The sequence below is a fragment of the Trachypithecus francoisi genome, unplaced genomic scaffold (genome assembly GCF_009764315.1).
Source record: "Trachypithecus francoisi isolate TF-2019V2 unplaced genomic scaffold, Tfra_2.0 Lachesis_group3, whole genome shotgun sequence".
In the NCBI taxonomy this organism is placed as follows: domain Eukaryota; kingdom Metazoa; phylum Chordata; class Mammalia; order Primates; family Cercopithecidae; genus Trachypithecus; species Trachypithecus francoisi.
Genome location: NW_022681468.1, coordinates 156450057 through 156470692, shown reverse-complemented (window position 1 = coordinate 156470692; position 20636 = coordinate 156450057). Strand labels below are relative to the sequence as shown.

The 20636-nt window shown below is 41.8% G+C and overlaps 1 protein-coding gene across 1 annotated transcript in view; it reads right to left on the bottom strand.

Annotated features, from left to right (window-relative positions):
- AVEN (apoptosis and caspase activation inhibitor) overlaps positions 1 to 20636 on the bottom strand; it is a 189796-nt gene that overhangs the window by 44982 nt on the left and 124178 nt on the right. The window lies entirely within an intron of this gene.

Here is a 20636-nt window from a genome sequence, read left to right as displayed (position 1 = left end):
GTGAATCTGACCATTCTGGGTGACTTATAGAAGTCGAATCATACGGTATTTTTCTTTTTTTCTGACTGGATTATTTGACTCAGCAAGGTTTATCCTCGTTGTCGCCATGTGTCTGAATTTCCTTTCTTAAGTCTGAATAATAATCCACTGCATCACATTTATTCATTATCCATTAATAAACATTTAGGCTGTTTCTACCTCTTTGCTACTGTGTATAAATCAATATTTTAAAAATTCAGTTAATGGAGAAACTACAGCAGGGCTGGGGCTTGATTCATGCAGAAGTCTGCCGGGGAAAAGACCAACCAGCAAAGACAGAGCAGTCACGTGAGGTGGTCTAGCGTGACAAAGCTGGAGACCTGAGACCTGGGTAGTTTCCCTCACATGACTTTTGCTGAATTCTGAAGCTGCTTCAGAGACGCACTGAAGTGTTTCTGTACATTTTTAATATCCCCTGTTGTGGGTTTCTACCACTCTGAGCTGCCTGCCTGGGCTGTCCCTCAAATATCTCCCCAAGTTGGTTTTTGTTTTGTTTTGGTGCTTGAGTTTGTTAGTGTTCTGGTTACAAAGCGGCATGAACTCTCAATGACCAGCTTCTACGTTTATTTTTCCCTTAAGCCTTGTTACTTTAACGTGCGATTTTGTAGAACCCCAGGTTTCTCAGGAAAGCAAAAGCACCTTTATTTCCAACACCCAAGTGTGGCACAGGCTGGCAATTCAGAGAAAGACAAAAGTAAAATGTGCAGGCAGAAAAAACAAAAAAAACCTAAGAGCTCTCATGGGAATAACCTATTTGCCCGTTTGCAATTATAGGGTGATTTTATACTCTATAAATGCACCAACAATGACGTGGATTAATACTCATATGTTACCAGCTCAAGATGTGAACAAAAAAGCAGGAATCTTTTATTCCAGGTAACAACAATGCTTGTAGTAAAGAAGAAAACTGTCATAACACAAAGGTGATGGCTTCTTAATTGCAGGTACGGTCAACACAATGTTTCTTGGAATTAGCAATTCAGCTTTAGAAGTAAAAGAATCCTGGTTACATGCTAAAGGTGTCAGCTCCATTCCTACCCCTACACCAAGCTACCAGTTAGAAAACCGCCTAAGTATCTCACTTTTCAAATGTTTAAAATCAAAACAATTTTTGAATGACTAAAATTATTGTAATTTTATAAGGTATACATTTTATCAGGTATATAAAATTATAACTGCCACAACTTTGCATTTATGTAACACCTTTTTTAAGCATGAAAAACATTTGCTGACCGGGCATGGTGGCTCATGTCTAATCCCAACACTTTGGGAGGCTGAGGCGGGTAGATCACCTGAAATCAGGAGTTTGAGGCCAGCCCGGCCAAATACAAAAAATTACACAAAATACAAATACAAAAAATTAGCTGGGCATGGTGGTGGACACCTGTAATCCCAGCTACTTGGGAGGCTGAGGCAGAAGAATCACTTGAACCTGGGAGGTGGAGGTTGCAGTGAGCTGAGATTGTGCCACTGCACTCCAGCCCCAGCCTGGGTGACAGAGTGAGACTCCGTCTCAAAAACAAAACAAAACAAACAAACAAAAAACAATTTGCTTAGTAAGCAAGGTAGTACTTGTTAAAAATGAGTCTCCTTGGCTTCCCTGTGAGACACATATTCGTTTCGTTTCTCTGAGCTCTTTCAATGGGGAGCTAAAAGGGGAAGGTGTGAGGTGGCTGTGAACTTTGCTGAACAACTAGTAAGATGTCTGCTCAGAAATCACTAACAGAAAAAAGGGAAACAAAAATAATACAAAGCAAACAATTTACCATATACTCAATATCTGCACAGCATTGTGCCTGGTGCTGTAAGAACTCAGGCCACAAAGGCAAAAGTGTGTGGAAGAAATTGGGGCGTGAAGATAGTTACGTCAGTATCTGTTATGTCTTTAATTGTCCGAAAGCCAAAGTGATGCTAGACAAGGTCTTCCTCTCTCACAAAGTACTAGTGGGAATTTTTCCTCTAGGATTTTAAAAAGTGACAGGGAGAAAGAATGTACCTCATAAAATGCCCAATTCACCCAACAGGCATTACTCATTATGCGAGAAGGAAATCTGTCTAATGGGACACATTGGTGAGGCTGGAATAACAGGAACATGCTGCAGATGGGCCACCGGATACTCTGATGGGGACTGACCTGAAAAGAAATGGGAGTTTCCTGCGTCTAGCCAAGAGTCATGGCAGCTCCCAACAAAGAGTTAAGGGGCATCCCAGTTCTACTGCCACTGCTGACTCGTTATCACTTCAACTCTCCATTCATTTTCCCATACACGAAATAAAACAATATCTTAGGAGACATCAAGATCATAAATATTCTCTATTCAAGTGCTTTGGAAGAAAAGCAGTTTTAAACCGATGAATCATTGCGACTCAACACTGGGTTGGGAGAGAAGCTAAAACTGTGAAGACAGTTCTAAAAACTACACTGCATAGAAGCCAACTCATTAAAATATCCTCTCCAAAATGTTCATCAAAGCAGAATAAATGTTCCTTATTCCTCTCAAGACCAACTCCGGCACCACCACCTCTTCTCATCACTCACAGTCTCAAAACCACCGCTGCCAATACCATATTAAGTAGGAGGCAAGCAAAACATACAGTTGAAACTTGTTCTACTGACCAGATACCACGGTGAAGGCAGCAGATCAAAGCTGGTGCTAGACACCCCTTGAGGAACAAAGGAGAAAAATATCCACAGCACGCACAACAAAATCAAGGGCATCACTAGCTATTCTCATCTGTGTTTAGCTTTGTTCCCTGCCCCCTCCCTTTTTTTGCTGACATACATTTGAAGGATAAAATACTTTACATACCCTGTTCACATGGCATTATATACCTTTCTTTCACAGTAACTTAGAAATAATGCAATGCCCAGAAAAAGAGGTATACATCTTATTTAATACAGCACCACCAAATTGGGAAACAACTCTTTGTTAAAAGCACAAATTACCTTTGATACGCTGGGCTCTCCCAGGGTCATAATATTTAAATAAGAATTTCTGAGCCACAAACTGAGGCTGTTAAAAAGTAAAATACAATGGTTAATACAGAGCTCTAAACATAAAAGCGCATATTATTTAAGCATTAAAAAGTCATTGTGTATATTTGTCTAACTGGCAATATAAAATAACACAGAAATCTGATTTGTTATAAACTCCACAGAAAACGGAAGTAGCAAGTACAGATTAACAACTAGCTAATGACTTACACAGTTCCTTTGCTTCTGATAGAGGTGTTAGCATACAGAAGAACTTCCAGAGAAAGAAGAAGGTATGAACTGCAAGTCAGTTCACTCTTTTTATGTTGGATCTCCCAAATACAGGATTTGAATAAGCAAGGAGAGAGAGAACCCCAGGCTTCAAGGAAGATTTGTGTCATCTACATATTCCCTGCAGTATGTAAATTATCTCTGGATCTTTGGAAACAGCATGAGGTAATAGAAATCAAAGAGAGATGTTTAACTCAGCTTCACAACTTATTACCTCTGTGACCTTAGTAAAGTTAGTTAATCTCACTTAACTTTCTCATCCATAAAATAAGATGTAACACTGTCTACTTCATAGAACTGTTAAGTTTAAGGGCAAGAGCAAACATCTGTGCTTTAGAAGAGGCGTAAATATTAGCGCTCCCTACACGTTCTGCCTCTTCACTATTTGCAAAGATGGCGGACCACACTTGGAAGGCATCCTATGCAATATAGAGTATCTGCTTAATGTTAAGCAATGATCAGTTACGGAACATTTAAACATGGAGAAATGTTGTAAGAGGAAAGAGTATGAAATAATCTCCACTATGTAAAATATTTATAGAAAATGTAATTATGTAATTATGGGCATCTAAATGAGGTTCCTCATAAAGTGACTACCTATAATGTTAAGGACGATTCTTGGTCAAAGGGCAAAAGTACAATATTAAACGTCACCAAGCACGGACTGCCATCAATGTGAAACTTAACCCCTCTCAAAGAGGATACTGTAGTTGAGGTTCTGCCCAACTGAAATGCTGAACTGTTCTAATCTTAGCTCTGTATCTTCTCTTTTTAGGGATGAGCTTGTCTTTCACTGCTAATTGAACAAATCAATTGTCACAACAAGATGGTGACATATGACACTCATGCCCACTACACTCCCACTGGTGGCCAAAAGGAAAACCTGAGTGCCTATAAGCCAGTGACTAAAATCCACATTTGGCTAGACTTTTCATTAGTAAAGCTAATTCAACACTTACAAATTGGCTATATTGTTTAAAGATTATCATGTAAAAGGCATTTTGTGTTTGTTTGTTTGTTTTTTGTGACAGAGTTTTGCTCTTGTTGCCTAGGCTAGAGTGCAATGGTGCAATCTCCGCTCACCACAACCTCCGCCTCCCGGGTTCAAGTGATTCTCCTGCCTCAGCCTCCCAAGTAGCTGGAATTACAGGCATGCACCATCACACCCTGCAAATTTTGTATTTTTTAGTAGAGACAAGGTTTCTCCATGTTGGTAAGGCTGGTCTCGAACTCCCAACCTCAGGTGACCCGTCCGCCTTGGCCTCCCAAAGTGTGGAGATTACAGGCGTGAGCCACCGCACCCAGCTGGCATAATTTTTTTTAAAAAAGAATGCAGAGGGGCCAGGTGCAGTGGCTCACGCCTGTAATCCCAGAACTTTGGGAGGCCGAGGCAGGTGGATCACGAGGTCAGGAGTTCAAGACCAGCCTGGCCAATACGGTGAAACCCTGTCTCTACTAAAAATACAAAAAAATTAGCTAGACATGGTGGCACACGCCTGTAATCCCAGCTACTCCAGAGGCTGAGGCAGAGAACTGCTTAAACCTGGAGGGGCGGAGGTTGCAGTGAGCAGAGATCGCACCACTGCACTCCAGCCTGGGCGACAGAGCAAGACTCCATCTCAAAAAAATAAAATAAAATAAAATAAAAATAAAAATAAAAGAATACAGAGGAATTGCATTCGCATTCAATTAAGAGGCTTTAACTCAAACCCCCTGGCCATGCCTACATTCAAACAAGGGCTGAAACCAAATGTTAAACTTTTAAACTAATTGGTATTAAAAGGAGTAGATCTATACATACAGATCCAAATAATACAAATTCTCAACGTTAAAATTCCTCTATTAATGAGGAATATAATAAAGACAACCAAAACATCATTAATTTAGGACTGGGGAGCGCATTACAGAACCTAAGGGGGCTTTGAGCAGATTTACATTCCTAATTATGTTTTGCTTCATCTGATATTAAAATGACCTTGCAGTATTTCCTAAGCCCCATAGTGAGGGTGACTAGGATCTGGCTGAGTGTGGCAAGTACAGTGAGCCTAGAATGAGATCTAATGCCAGGAACTCATACAAATTACCTTAAGTCATTCAAGTTCGTACATTTCCTGTAAAACTGAAAACCAGCCCTCTGAGTCACAATCAAATGATAAAGAATATAATTTAGTCTTAGGATATTGAGTATTTTTCCCATAAAGTCAAGAGCAAAGTAAGGATGTCCTCTCCCACCACTTCTCATTATGCTAGAACACAAAAGTAGCCTTGAACCAATGAAAAGATAATTCCTTGTTCTTAGGTAAGGATATCTCAATAATATCAATGGATATAACCAGGCGGAAACTCAGATCTACAGAAATCAGTGAAAAGGACTGAAAATGGGAAATATGTGGATATAAAATATCATTCTTCTTCCATCATTTCCTCAAAAGACAACTCATCATGTAAGCAAAAATAACAACATTATAAAGTAAGGTTCGCAGCATACACAGAAGTTAACGACAGCACAAAGAGCAGGGAGGAGCAGATGAATAGAATTATACCCGTAGAAGGTGCTTACATTTGAGGAATGGGAGGAGTGGAATGTCAGTTCTAAGTTAACGTATAAATTGAATGTAACCCCCCTCCATAGCAATGAGCTCTTTTACAGTGGTTTTACAGTTTTTCTTTATAAAGTTTGAATGTAAAAATAAGCATACAACAGCAGCTAGGAACACACTGAAAAGCAAGAGCCATGAGAAATACTAAAACACATTAAAAGCCTGTGATTAAAACAGCGTGTAGCACATATATGCACAGATGCCAAAGGAATAAAAGTCCAGAAATAGAGCCATACCTAACATATGATAAAATGACCTTTTTAATAAATAGGATCAATACAACTGTATAGCAATTTGGAGAAAGATAAAATTGGATCCATTCCTCACACTATACAGAGGAAGAAACTCCAAATGCCTCCAGGATCTGAATATAAAATATGAAACTCAACAAGTACTAGAAGAAAATATAAGTTCCTTTTTACCAGGCATACGGAAGCCATACTAGGTGAGTTATAGGAATGAACACATATGTGAATGCATTGATACTGCTGAGTGCCAAGGTTCTCATCATGAAAGGGACATACAAACATGGAGCAGCAGAAGGCAAGAAAGATCCCTGTGGGGATGGATGAGAACTAGAAGTACTAGAACGAACCCATGATTTTTTTTTAAAAATGTAGATACATGTATGCATGCACATAGTGCATATCAGTACATGTACATATATGTACGCATAAATGTATTCCTTAGCTCTCACCATCTAGCAAAGGCATCTCATGTGCTCACACTTAGAACCCATGTCTTGGTCTTTAAAACCATCTGCACTGAAAGGAACGAGGGCTCCTGATAGAAATGACTGATTTCAGAGTTGGGAAACAGCAGGGACAAGATGAAAACCAGAAAGGAAGTGCCCTCAAAAAATGATGGGGGACATGTCACAAATACACAGCAGTCATGAAAAAGGGCTTCCAACTGGCCAAGTCTGGGGCAATTTGATACGTGTTTTAAGCAGAAAATACTTCAGAGGGGAGTTGGGGGAAATGCTAGACAGGAGGCAGGACTACCTTGCAGCTCCACTCAGGGCAGCGTGTGGAGACACATCGTGAGCTTTTGCTCCAAGAACTACTGCAGGAACATACAAGGAAAGCCAAGAGAATCCACAGACCCTTTGAAGGAAGCAAGCGCATTGCTCCTGCAGGCCTCAGGAGACAACCAAAAAACTGTTGTGTGCCCAGAGTGTGAAAGGGGGATCGTCCACCCCCAAACACACACCCTCACTGGGGAACGTGAAGGTCCAGATCACGGGAGAAGAATATGACCTACCTAGAGCTGAGACAAATTCCGAGAGCCAAGTGAAATACAGGAGTAGAAGCAGCAGCGGGAAGAGCCCTGGGGGCTCTTGGTCCCCAGGAAAGCCATTTCTGACTTTGTCTGACAGAGGTCCTTGGGGAGGACTGCCAGAGGAACTGGGAAAAGACCACAAGGAGAAGGGAACTTCCAGCTGAGTTTTGTAACAATTTCAACAGAACTCAAAGTTTCCTGGACAGAACTTGGGAGAGGGGATGAATCAGGACTGCAGACACGGCACAGAAGCCACAGCAAGTGGGGAGGCCTGAAACCTGAAAGCCCTGTTTGGTTTCTCAGCCAAGATGCTGGTAGCCTGGGGCAAGTTCTCAGCCCTGCCCACCTGCTGCCTGGAGTTTGCTGTTGGAGGGGCATGGTAGGAGTGAGATTGGCCTTTTGGGCAACGTGGGAGCTGGGTAAGGACTGTAACTGCTTGCTTTACCCCATCTTCCTGGTGACCTGCATGGCACAGCAGAAGCAGCCATAATCCCCCTGGGAACATAACTCCACAGGCCTGAGAGCCACACCTCCATCCTCCACAGCAGCCCCACCCACGGAGAGTCTGAGCTCAGACACACCCAATCCTGCTCCCATCTGATGGTCTTTATCTACCTGCCCCAGTAGAGGGCATAATCTCCTGGGAGCTCTAGGACCCCCCCCCCCCACCCACCACCTGATCCTCCCTGTACTACCACAGCTGATGCTCTCTTGAAAGCACCACCTCCTGGCAGGAGGCCAACCAGCACAAAACATGTGAAATAAACAAAACTACAACTAAGAACCCTCACAGAGTCCATTTCACTCCCCTGCCACCTCTACTGGAGCAAGTGCTGGTATCTACAGCTTAGAGACCTGAAGACAGATCATGTAACAGGACTCTGTGCAGATACCCCCCAGTACCAGTCCAGAGCCCAGAAACTCCACTGGATGGCCGGAGTGGGAGGAAATCTTCACAATCTATGCATCTGACAAAGGACTAATAACCCAAATTTAAAAGAAACTTAAATCAGCACGAAAAAAAAAACCCCTCAAAAAGTGGGTTAAGGACATGAATAGGCGATTTTCAAAAGAAGATACACAAATGGCCAAAACACATGAAAAAATGCTCATGATCACTAATGATCAGGGAAATGCAAATCAAAACCACAATGCAATAATACTACATGACTCCTGCAAGAATGGCCATAATCAAAACATCAAAAAAACAAATGGATGTGGTGAAAAGGGAACACGTTTACACTGCTGGTGGGAATGTAAACTAGTACAACCATCGTATTAGTCTGTTCTCACACTGCTATAAAGAACTGCCCGAGCCTGGGTAATTTAGAAAAAGAAGAGGTTTAATTGCCTCACAGTTCCGCAGAGTTGGGGAGGGCTCAGGAAACTTACAATCACGGTGGAAGGGGAAGCAAACACACCCCTCTTCACATGGCAGCAGCAAGCAGTGCCCAGCAAAAAGGGGAAAAGCCCCTATAAAACCACCACATCTCATGAGAACCATCATGAGAACGACACGTGGGTAACTGCCCCCATGATTAGATTACCTCCCACGGGGTCTCTCCCACAACATATGGGGCTTATGGGAATTACAATTCAAGATGAGATTTGGGTGGGGACACAGCCAAACCGTATCAACCACTATGGAAAATAGTGTGGAGATTCCTTAAAGAGCTCAAAGCAGAACTACCGTTTGATCCAGCAATCCCACTCCTGGGTATCTACCCAGAGGAAAAGTCACCATACAAAAAAGATGCTTGCACATGCGTTTATAGCAGCACAATTTGCAATACAAAAACATGGAACCAGCCTAAATGCTCATCAATCAATGAAGAAAATATATATGTGTGTATACATACACAAACACACCATGGACTACATATACAGAGAGAGATACACGCACGGAATAATACACACACGTATATATATATATATACACATACACCATGGAATACTACATATATACACACATGTACATATATACACACACACCATGGAATACACACACACATATGTATACACACACACCCACACCATAGAATACTACTCAGCCATAAAAAGGAATGAAATAATGGCATTCACAGCAACCTGGATGGAGATGGAGATTATTATTCTAAGTGAAGTAACTCAGGAACTGAAAACTAAACATCGTATGTTCTCGTAAGTGGGAGCTAAGCTATGAGGATGCAAAGGCATCTGAATGATACAATGGACTTCAGGGACTCAGGGCAAAGCATGGGACGGGGGTGAGGGATGAGACTACACATTGGGTACAGTGTACGCTGCTCAGGTGATGGGTGCACCAAAAACTCTGAAATCACCACTGAAGAACTTGTTCATGTAACCAGACACCACCTGTTCCCTAAACATTGAAATAAAAAAACAAAAATGTGAGACTTCAAAGATCTGATACAAAATAAAAGTAATTTTTCTATGAATTACAGGTTGAAATAATACTTTGGATACATCCAGTTCAATAAAATACATTAGCACCATTCATTTCACTTTTTTCCTTCTACTTTTGGTTTTATAATAAAATATGCAACAAAGACAAAAATAAGTTGTTTCATTCTAAGCTTTCTGATATAAAAGCAGATTCTCATATGTATCTAAGAAAAGCAAAACAAGTGCTACTGGCAGGAGTGGAAAAAAAAATTCAACATTTTAAAACTGCTTGAAGGTTCTTTTAAATCATCATAAATTTTAAGCTCATTTAGCTCTTACTATGTACTTTTAAAATCAAACTAATAAACCTAACCATTGTTTTCTAATTCTTGCTTATTTAGTTGAACATCGCCATGATTTATCAAAGAAAGGCATTTTATAAAATTTGATGAAGTATGTTGTGTCTTCCCAGTCTTAAATTACAGCTTTTTTTTTTTTTTAAACAGGGTCTCGCTCTGTCTCCCAGGTTGGAGCGCAGTGGCACGATCTCAGCTCACTGCAACCTCCGCCTCCCAGGTTCAAGTGATTCTCCTGCCTCATCCTCACGAGTAGCTGGGATTACAGGTGTCCACCACCACGCCTGGCTAATATTTTGTATTTTTAGCAGGGATGGGGTTTCTCCATGTTGGCCAGGCTGGTCTTGAACTCCTGACTTCAGGTGATCCGCCCACCTCAGTCTCCCAAAGTGCTGGGATTATAGGTGTGAGCGACGACACCAAGCCTACAGCATCCTTTGTTTTTTTTGAGACGGAGTCTCGCTCTGCCGCCCAGGCTAGAGTGCGGTGGCCGGATCTCGGCTCACTGCAAGCTCCACCTCCCGGGTTTACGCCATTCTCCTGCCTCAGTCTCCCGAGTAGCTGGGACTACAGGCGCCCGCCACCTCGCCCGGCTAGTTTTTTGTATTTTTTAGTAGAGACGGGGTTTCACCCTGTTAGCCAGGATGGTCTCGATCTCCTGACCTCGTGATCCGCCCGTCTCGGCCTCCCAAAGTGCTGGGATTACAGGCTTGAGCCACCGCGCCCGGCCAGCATCCTTTTTATAATTAAACTTTTTCTTCTAAATTACGTGGTCTTAATTGACTAAACAGAATTTCCTCAATGTGAAGGTAATTAGTCTACCTTTTTAAAGAGAAGTTAATGCTACTGCCGTCTCATCATCAAACACATGAAACAGCCCATGCCTCTGCTTCTCTGTTTTTGTTTTTTGAGGTTTTTATTGGGACGGAGTCTTGCAATGTCACCCAGGCTGGGGTGCAGTGGTGCCATCTCGGCCCATTGCAACCTCTGCATCCCAGGTTCAAGTGATTCTCCTGCCTCAGCCTCCTAAGTAGCTGGAATTACAGACAGCTGCCACCACGCCTGGCTAATTTTTGTATTTTTTTTAGTAGAGACGGGGTTTCACCATGTTAGCCAGGCTGGTCTCAAATGCCTGACCTCATGATCCACCCGCCTCAGCCTCCCAAAGTGATGAGATTACAGGTGCTTTTGTGTTTTTAAGAAAAAAAAAATCCATATTAATATCTTGCTTACATAAATTTTCTTAGCAAAAGAAAAAAATCCCAGAATTTATTTTTCAATACTCCAAATTTCAATAACGTCTAAAAACATTAGGTAACGGTGATGTTATATAGCAAAGGGAAATCTAGCAAGGTAATTCTAACTTTAGAAGGACAAAATTGGTATCTCAAACAGCAGTCATGCAACTTTGGTGTAAATCAGAATCATCTGAAGAGCTTATTGAAGGTAGAAATGCCCAGGTTCTACCCAAAAACAATTAAATCAGAATCTACAACGGCAAAGTCAGTATCTGTAATTTTATCCCCAAATCTGAATAGGAATATCAATCCTCCTTAGACAACAAAAAAGGTATAGGAATGAACCATATGAATTCTGTCCAGTACTCAGCAAACACCTCAGAAATGTGTGGCTTAGAGTAAGAGAACAGAGGGAAAAGAAGAGCAAGCCAAAGGCATTTTCTGTGGGGCATGCTACTTCCAAATACATGAACACACCCGCATTCTTTAACCGATAATTTCACTGAGCACATTCCAGGTATTTTAGCCTCATTCCCTAAATTAACACGAAGTACAAATAAAAAAATTTGAACCAACCGTTAAGAAGCTTCCCATCCAGCAGATTTCCACTCACAATGAATGTAGATAAGTATCACTTCCACAGAATACACACAAGCTTTTATTTCCTAGTCTGATTACAATTTCCTATCTCTTTGGCATTTTCCCAATATACCTATCCTTTAAGACCTCTTCCTAACCTCTTATTCCTTCCTACCCGTCTCCTCCACCAGAACCACTCACAGGAGCCTACCCTCAACAGTACCCCCTTGTTACTTTATTCTACACTGGCCCGGCAAAACCCTAACCCTGGATTAATGAGATACCTTCTTCAATATACAACAGCTTACTACAGTCAACCATGCAATGCAGATATGTCCTACAATCTTAATTGTGGCAAAATACACATAACATAAAATGTGCCATCTTAAACATTTTTAAGTGGATACAGTTCAGTAGCATTAAGTATATGCATATTGTCCTGCACCCAATCTCCAGGACTTTTTCACCTTGCAAAGCTAAACTACACTCTTTAAACAACTCATTTCCCCATCTCCCTAACCCCTAGCAACCACCATTCTATTGCTTCTATGAAATTGACTTCTTCAGTACTTCATATACATGGAATCATACAGTATTTGTCTTTTTGAGCCTGGCTTATTTCACTCAATCCCACTACTTGTTGTCAATATCACGGTATTCCTTTTTATAGCAGTCTCGTTCCTAAATCTGACTTATATCTTAACCCCAGTACGCTTTTATCTTTCTCCTAAAAGAACATGCTCCTTTTCTGACAACAAAAGTAATCCATGTTCAAAGCAAAATACTTTAAAAACGCAAAGAACAAACGTATGTGTCTTGCCATGAGACTGCCCTTGAGGACAAGGGCCACGCCTTATTCATCTCTGGATCTCTGGCACAGCGGTAAGTACATAAAAGACACTTACATGTTTGATGATTACTTTTCTAAATATCCTTCCTTTTGTTTGTTTTTTTTTTTTTTTTTGAGATGAAGTCTTGCTTTGTTGCCCAGGCTGGAGTGCAGTGGTGTGATCTCGACTCACTGCAGCCTCTGCCTCCTGGGTTCAAGCGATCCTCCTGCCTCAGCCCTGCCAAGTAGCTGGGAGCAACAGGTGCACACCACCACACCCAGCTAATTTGTGTATTTTGGGTAGAGACGGGTTTCCACCATGTTCCCCAGGCTAGTTTGGAACACCTGAGCTCAAGTAATCCCTCCACCTCCGCCTCCCAAAGTGCTGGGATTACTGGTGTGAGCTACTGCACCTGGCCCTTCCTCATGTTTCAATAGGTAAATGTATGTGCCCTTGATAACTGTTGAATGCTTTTCCACAAAGCCAAATTTCCATTCTCATCACTATTATTAGTTAGTAGTAGCAGTATTCAAGTATTTTAACACACATGGCTCAAGCTCCCAGTAGATAAAGATTAATCTTCGCAGTACTGCACCTAAGCACCTGAGATAGTGTCCGCCCTAAAGGAGCTCACAATCTAATTAAGAAAGACAAGTTCCAGGTGACAGACACAGACAGTAACTACTACTTCCAAAAAGAGCCCGCTGTAAACTGATAGGGTTTTTTAGATCAGGTGAGATTCAATCTCGAATTGAGAGAACAGGGGGAGAGAGGGGGAGAGAGGGGGAGAGGGGAGAGAGGGGGAGAGAGGGGAGAGGGGAGAGAGAGGGGGAGAGAGAGGGGGAGAGAGGGGGAGAGAGGGGGAGAGAGGGAAAGGAGGGGGGAAGAGAGAGAGAGGGGAGAGGGGAGAGGGGAGAGAGGTAGAGGGAGAGGGGAGAGGGGAGAGGGAGAGGGAGAGGGGAGAGGGGGAGGGGGAGAGGGAGAGGGGGAGGGGGAGAGGGAGAGGGAGAGGGAGAGGGAGAGCATTCCTGGAAGAAGGAACTTCCCAAAAGTCAAAGAAATAAGGAAAGCACACTTGAGATAAAGGCAACAATATATAGTTGGCAAAGAGGATTCTTTAGGAAAATGGAAGCCAAGAAAATTGGAAAGGTAAATTGGGAGCAGGCTGTGCATTGCCTTGAGACGGTGAGGTAAGATACTTAAACTACATCCCACAGAGTGACAACAAGAATATTGAGAAAACAATGACATCATGAGGGTTGAGCATCACAAAGGCTCATCTGGACACTTCCTTTCCTATTCTGAACAGACAAGAATCATACTCAAGGCCGGGCGCGGTGGCTCAAGCCTGTAATCCCAGCACTTTGGGAGGCCGAGACGGGCGGATCACGAGGTCAGGAGATCGAGACCATCCTGGCTAACACGGTGAAACCCCGTCTCTACTTAAAAAAAAAAATACAAAAAACTAGCCGGGCGACGTGGCGGGCGCCTGTAGTCCCAGCTACTTGGGAGGCTGAGGCAGGAGAATGGCGTAAACCCAGGAGGCGGGGCTTGCAGTGAGCTGAGATCCGGCCATTGCACTCCAGCCTGGGCTGCAGAGCGAGACTCCGTCTCAAAAAAAAAAAAAAAAAAAAAAAAAAAAAAAAAAAAGAATCATACTCAAAATGTAAGCACATCCACAGATCTCGAACTTTAAGAGAACAGAAGAAAACTCAGCGCAAGTGGTAACTGATCTGACTCTATTATTATTGTCTTGTCTCTGCTCAGGCTGGAAACAGACTGTGAAGAAAGGGTTAGCAGCAAGCCTACAGTTCATTTCTCCTTAGGAGCAGGGAGCGGAGGGCGGGGAGGGGGTTATGGAAACACTCCTAGTAAATAAAAAAAGGAGGTAGTGACCCTGGTCAATTCTCCTTGTAAACAGACTAGTGTCAGATCTCTTGACAAACAATCCAATGGTGTTTATTAGTAAAGTCCCTACAGCTGGATTTTAGCAGGACATATCTAATCTGTCTAGGATTACTTTTGGTTAACACATGTGGAATCTTTCTATGGAGTATAGCTCCTTGGAAAATATGTCACATAAGTTATGCAACCACTGGAGTACAAAATGAAAATGATTCGTAATGGAAACAGCTTCCTAACATACCACAGGCTTTGCTTCTAAGCCCTTGTACCTTAAATCTGGGCCACAGCATCCTAGTGCAGCCAGAGAGGACCTGGAGAGTAGGGATGGATGGCCATCCTGCACCTGAGGACTACGTGTATCCATGAACATTATTAATAAACCTTGATGTAAGCTAAGGGCTGATTCTTGTGAATGTGATTTGACACTATTTTTTATTTTTTATTTTTGAGACAGGGTCTCACTCTGTTGCCCAAGTTGGAATGCAATGGCATGATCACGACTAACTGCAGCCTCAACCCCTGGGCTCAAGAGATGCTCCTGCCTCAGCCTCCTGAGCAGCTAGGACTACTGGCATATACCACCACACCCAGCTAATTTTTTATTTTTGTAGAAATGGGGTCTCACTATGTTGCCCAGGCTGGTCTGGACTCCTGGCTTCAGGAGATCCTCCCACCTCAGCCTCCTGCAATCACAAGTGCTGTGATTACAGGTGTGAGCCACTGTACCCAGTTCCTGACTTGACAACCTAATTCTCTATGTTATCTCAGAGGTCTTCTCTTCTTACAGCTTATTTCATGAAATATGCTTTCTGCTTTACTTGCTACGCTCTTTCTTGGGTGAGGAAGGGTGTCTGTGGCTCAATCCTTAGGACACCCACAATTCCCTGTAAAATGTTCAATCAAAGTTTTATCAGGAATGAATGAATGAATGCTGAATTTGCATCTGTTTTACAGATATTCTAATCAGTTTCTCATGTGTATGTGTATATATACACTTAATGAATATCAACTTAAAATAATACTTTATGAGTTAACCTGATTTGGAACACATATTTTAAGAATGCAAATTTATACTATAATTAGAAAGTTTTCACAAGATTAAGGCAAACTACATTAAAATAGGACAAGCTAAGAGAGAGAGATAAGCTTGGTAATTACCATGCTTTTGTTCCATTTCAATGAAACAACCTGATTAGGTAGAAAAAATAACTAGTCATGTAAGATTTAGCCAAACATTGTTTTACAAATTGTAAAAAGGAGTAATTGCGTATTCTATCCTTGAAACATATATTTAACTCCTGTAATTTTACTAATCATATGTAACCTTACAATAATAGTCAAGCAGATGCATTAATGAAAAGTAATAAGTTCATTCCTCAAAGCATATTACTTGATTTACTCTGTGACTTCCAAATTACAAGACATGGAATTGTGAGAGCCTGCAGTTACAAATGTAGAGCTGAGATGCGCAAACTTTCAGCAAATAGTTAAACAGTAATTATTTTAACTTTGTGGGTCACACAGTCTCTGTTGTATAACTACTCAACTAGCTGCTATAGTGCAAAGGCGATCAGTCAATAAGTAAATAAATGGGTGTAGCTTCATTCTAATAAAACTTTATAAAAGTTGGCAATGAGCCATATTTGGTCCTCAAGTGGTAGTTTGCTCACCATGATGTACAGCAGGGGGTTCCCAACCCCTAGGGGTTAGGAACCAGGTCACACAGCAGGAGGTGAGTGGCGAGGAAGGGGAGAGTGAGCAAAGCTTCATCTGTATTTACAGCCACTCCCCATCCCCATTCCCATAGGAGCACAAACTCGATTGTGAACTGCGCCTAACAGGGATCCAGGCTGTGTACTCCTTATGAAAATCTGATGCCTGACGATCTGTCACTGTCTCCCATCACCCCCAGGTGCAACTGTCTAGTTGCAGGAAAACAAGCTCAGGGCTCCCACCGCTTCTACATTATGGGGAGCTGTACAATTATGTCATCATGTATTATAATAATAGAAATAAAGTGCACAATAAATATAATGCGCTTAAATCATCCCTAAACTATCCCCCCCTTTCCCGGTCCATGGAAAAACTGTCTTCCAGGAAACCAGTCTCTGGTGCCAAAAAGGTTGGGGAGCACTAATGCACAGTATCTCTGTCTCCACTATCTGCCAAATGCCTAAAGCAAACAAGGCACTCAGAGGACTAGGGGTACACTCTGGCCCCTGGCCTCAAAAAAGTAACAAAAAGCTGCGCAGGAATATAAAGCAGCACATACTGAGCATTGATATATTGAAATAAAGGTGGGATTTAGACAAGCGGAAAGAGAGGTGAGACACAGTGCTTCTAGGTGGGGGAAAAGATGCGTACAATGTTGAGGAACCAGAAATATAGCCTATGTGCTTGAGGAAGAGTAGTGGGTACCTACACTGAATAAGAAAAAGAGAAGGCTGGAGACGTTTTAGGAGTCATGCATAGAGTACAGGTTTCATGTTGAAGATAGCTGAGCAGAGGTTTCCATTTACTATACAAAGTTCCCTTTTACTAGAAAAAGTAGATAACTCTTATTGAATGTGCTGGAAAATGTGTGTTGTACATTTTGCAAGTGTGTGTATGTATCACATTGAGCTCATGAAAGTAGAAATTACAGTGCCAGTGCAAGCAGCTAATAAATTAGAGCTAAAGACACTGCGGCAGCTCAGGCTTTAGGGTGAAAGGAAGCTGAGGAGAGAGTGAAGATGCATGACAAGGAATTACAAAAAAGTGTCAAGGACAGAATTAGGGATACTGAGATTAAGGAGTCAGCCTTAGATAGTATGAGACATTTAACTGTTTCTAGGAAAGAGGAAACAGCTGAATGAAAATACAGACAGGTTTTAAAGTGATCATGAAAGTATGATGAAGTTTTCAGAGAAATGCAGAATAGGTGAGGAAGTGAGATAGCCGTGGCAAGGTCATTTTCAAAACCCTAGACACCTGAATATAATTATCAGGTAGTCAATAAGAAAGGCTGTTAGATTTAACAGAACTGTCTAGAGCAGCACTGACCAGAACTTTCTACAATAATGGAAATGTTTTAAATCTGCACTGCCCAGGACCCAGTCAGCACAATTTGGTGGATTTTTTGAGAATCTGTCAATAGCCAAAAAGAGGTACTCAAATATACTCACTTAACATTAAAACATATCTCAAATTATGCATATCTGGACGGGTGCAGTAGTTTATGCCTGTAATTCCAGCACTTTGGTAGGTCGAGGCAGGCAGATCACCTGAGGTCAGGAGTTCAAGACCAGCCTTGTCGACATGGTGAAACCCCGCCTCTACTAAAAATACAAAAATTAGCCGGGTGTGGTGGCACACGCCTGTAGTCCCAGCTACTTGGGAGGTTGAGGCACAAGAATCGCTGGCATCCTGGAGGCAGAGGTTGTAGTGTGCCGAGATCATGCCACTGCACTCCAGCCTAGGCGACAGAGTGAGACTCTGTCTCAAAAAATAATAATTTTTTTTTCCCGGCATGGTGACGGATGCAGTCTTGACCTCCCAAGCTCAGGTGATCCTCCCACCTCAGCCTCCCAACTACAGGTGTGTGCCACTAAACCCAGCTAAATTTCCTGATTTTTTTGTAGAGACAAGGTTTTGTCATGTTGCCCAGGCAGTCTTGAACACCTGGGCTCAAGCAATCCACCTGCCACAGCCTCTCAAAGTGCTGGGAATATAGGCGTAAGCCACCGCACCTGGCCAGCAAATCATTTTAAAATGCTTCACTATGGTTGTCTTGTACTATTTTATCAAATATGTTCATGGAGTTTTTCAAAGCATTTTGAAGTATTAAATTATTTGAAGCATTAAGTTATAGAGATGTAAGTTTTCAGAGCACCTTCCTGCTTCAATTGTAGAATATTTCATTATTATTGTGGACCCATAATTGCTGGCAATATTTGAAGAAAGACATAGGTAATAAATAATTGAGAAAATTTGGAAGCTACTCTGAATTAAATAGATAATATATGTAATTCATTATATACATATATTTTAAACTATAAATTATGTTTGCAACTGTGATTGATAAATGCAACTGACTGGTTAAATGTATTTTTAGAACTTTTGCCTTATCTACAAACACCTTTATGTTACAAAATTTCACTTTAGGAAATATTTAATCATTCATATCAAAATTAGAGTTTAAACTCATTCTTTATTAAATTCTGTGTTAACTATATTGGTGTTGACACGTCTTCTGGCTTTTATTATAAAGCAACTTCATGATGGCTTCACACAAGCCCCTGTACCTTCCTCCCTATGGATTCCCTAAAGCAATTACAAGAAAAAGTACTACTCTGTCTCAACCTAACATCATTTTTTACAAAGTCCAGGGATAAATGATTAATGTTAGCATTAGATGGAGAGACATCTACCCCAACCTCCCTCTGATACCTTCCTTTCTATAAGATAAAACCAGGACTGCTCATGTGATACCCACAGACTTAAGATAAAATTGGTGGTCAAAGAAGGAAGTCTGGCTAAAGGCTTTAGTGAAGACACTTTGGTTGAAGAAATGGGGGGACAAATGGGGCCATTCCATGCCCATAGTTTCCCTGGTGCTCCAGTCACTGCGGTGACAGCACTGCAATGGTACTGGGGCCCTCAGAACCATAGGCACTGCTTTTAAGACGGGTGTGCCGGTTAATGGCTGTTAATTGCATAAGACACTTAAAAGTAATTCCTGTCCATCAGCATGGGTGAGGGCTGATAATACTAACTAGTAAGACTGCAGTGAATGAGGTGCATTATAAAGGTTTTTATCCAACAAGGTACCACAGTAAGGTTAATTTATATGCTGAGACTCTCTTTAGTGGGAGGAAGAATTTCAAATCATGGCTAGAAGTCAACTCTGAACCTACCTGAGATGGAAAGTTTTTAGAATTATATTTTATTTACCTTTAAAGACTGAAATCCTATGCTTCCATTTTTGGAGCACTGTTCTAACGTTATCATCAAGAAAACATTCCTTATGTTTCATCAGACTCTTCCTGTATTATTTAAGCTATTTTCTCTTAATTATGCCTTCTCCGCAAATGAAGGCATTGGGCAATATCCTTGAAGCAACCCTGTATGTGCTGTTTTTCCAAGACGTCATTTTCATTTGTGCTAACAGTTTAAACATAGTTTTTCAGATGGCAGGGGACCATTACCACATCACCTCTCTACATCCATAAAGCATATATGGACTAAAAAAATTTAAAATGTGAAAAGAAGTATTTCCCAGAGTCTGGAAAACAGTGTAATTAAGTAGTTATTCAAGAACCTGCCCTCTCAATGGCTAACCTGTCTCAATTTTTGTGTTTTCTCCAAAACCCTATTTATGGCTCCTTTCATTCTAGCTTCTCTTCTACAAATCTTCTTTTTCTTTTTTTCATAACTCTCCTAAAGTGGGGAAAACAAAATACATCCCTACTAAGCACACTGGAAAGGTCACTTTCCTACCTTGTGAGGACTGGGATCATGGCAGCTCTATGAGGATTTGAGAGGCAGCGCAGGGGATGGTCTTGAGTTGTGGAGCCTGAGCTTTGATCCCAGCACTACTATTTATTGACAGGTTATTTAGAATCTCCGTGCCTCAGATTTCTCCTCTTTAAAATGAAAGTAAGATTAGGCACAGTGGCTCATGCCTATAATCCCAGCATTTGAGGAGGCTGAGGCAGGAGGATTGCTTGAGGGTAGGAGCTCAAAACCAGCCTAGGCAACATAACAAGACCCTGTCTCTACAAAAAAATTTTAGAAATTATTATTATTGGCCGGGCGCGGTGGCTCAAGCCTGTAATCCCAGCACTTTGGGAGGCCGAGACGGGCGGATCACGAGGTCAGGAGATCGAGACCATCCTGGCTAACATGGTGAAACCCCGTCTCTACTAAAAATACAAAAAATTAGCCGGGTGAGGTGGCGGGCGCCTGTAGTCCCAGCTACTCGGGAGGCTGAGGCAGGAGAATGGCCTAAACCCGGGAGGCGGAGCTTGCAGTGAGCTGAGATCCGGCCACAGCACTCCAGCCTGGGCGACAGAGCGAGACTCCGTCTCAAAAAAAAAAAAAAAAAAAAAAAAGAAATTATTATTATTTTGAGATGGAGTCTCGCTCTGTCACCCAGGCTGGAGTGCACAATCTCAGCT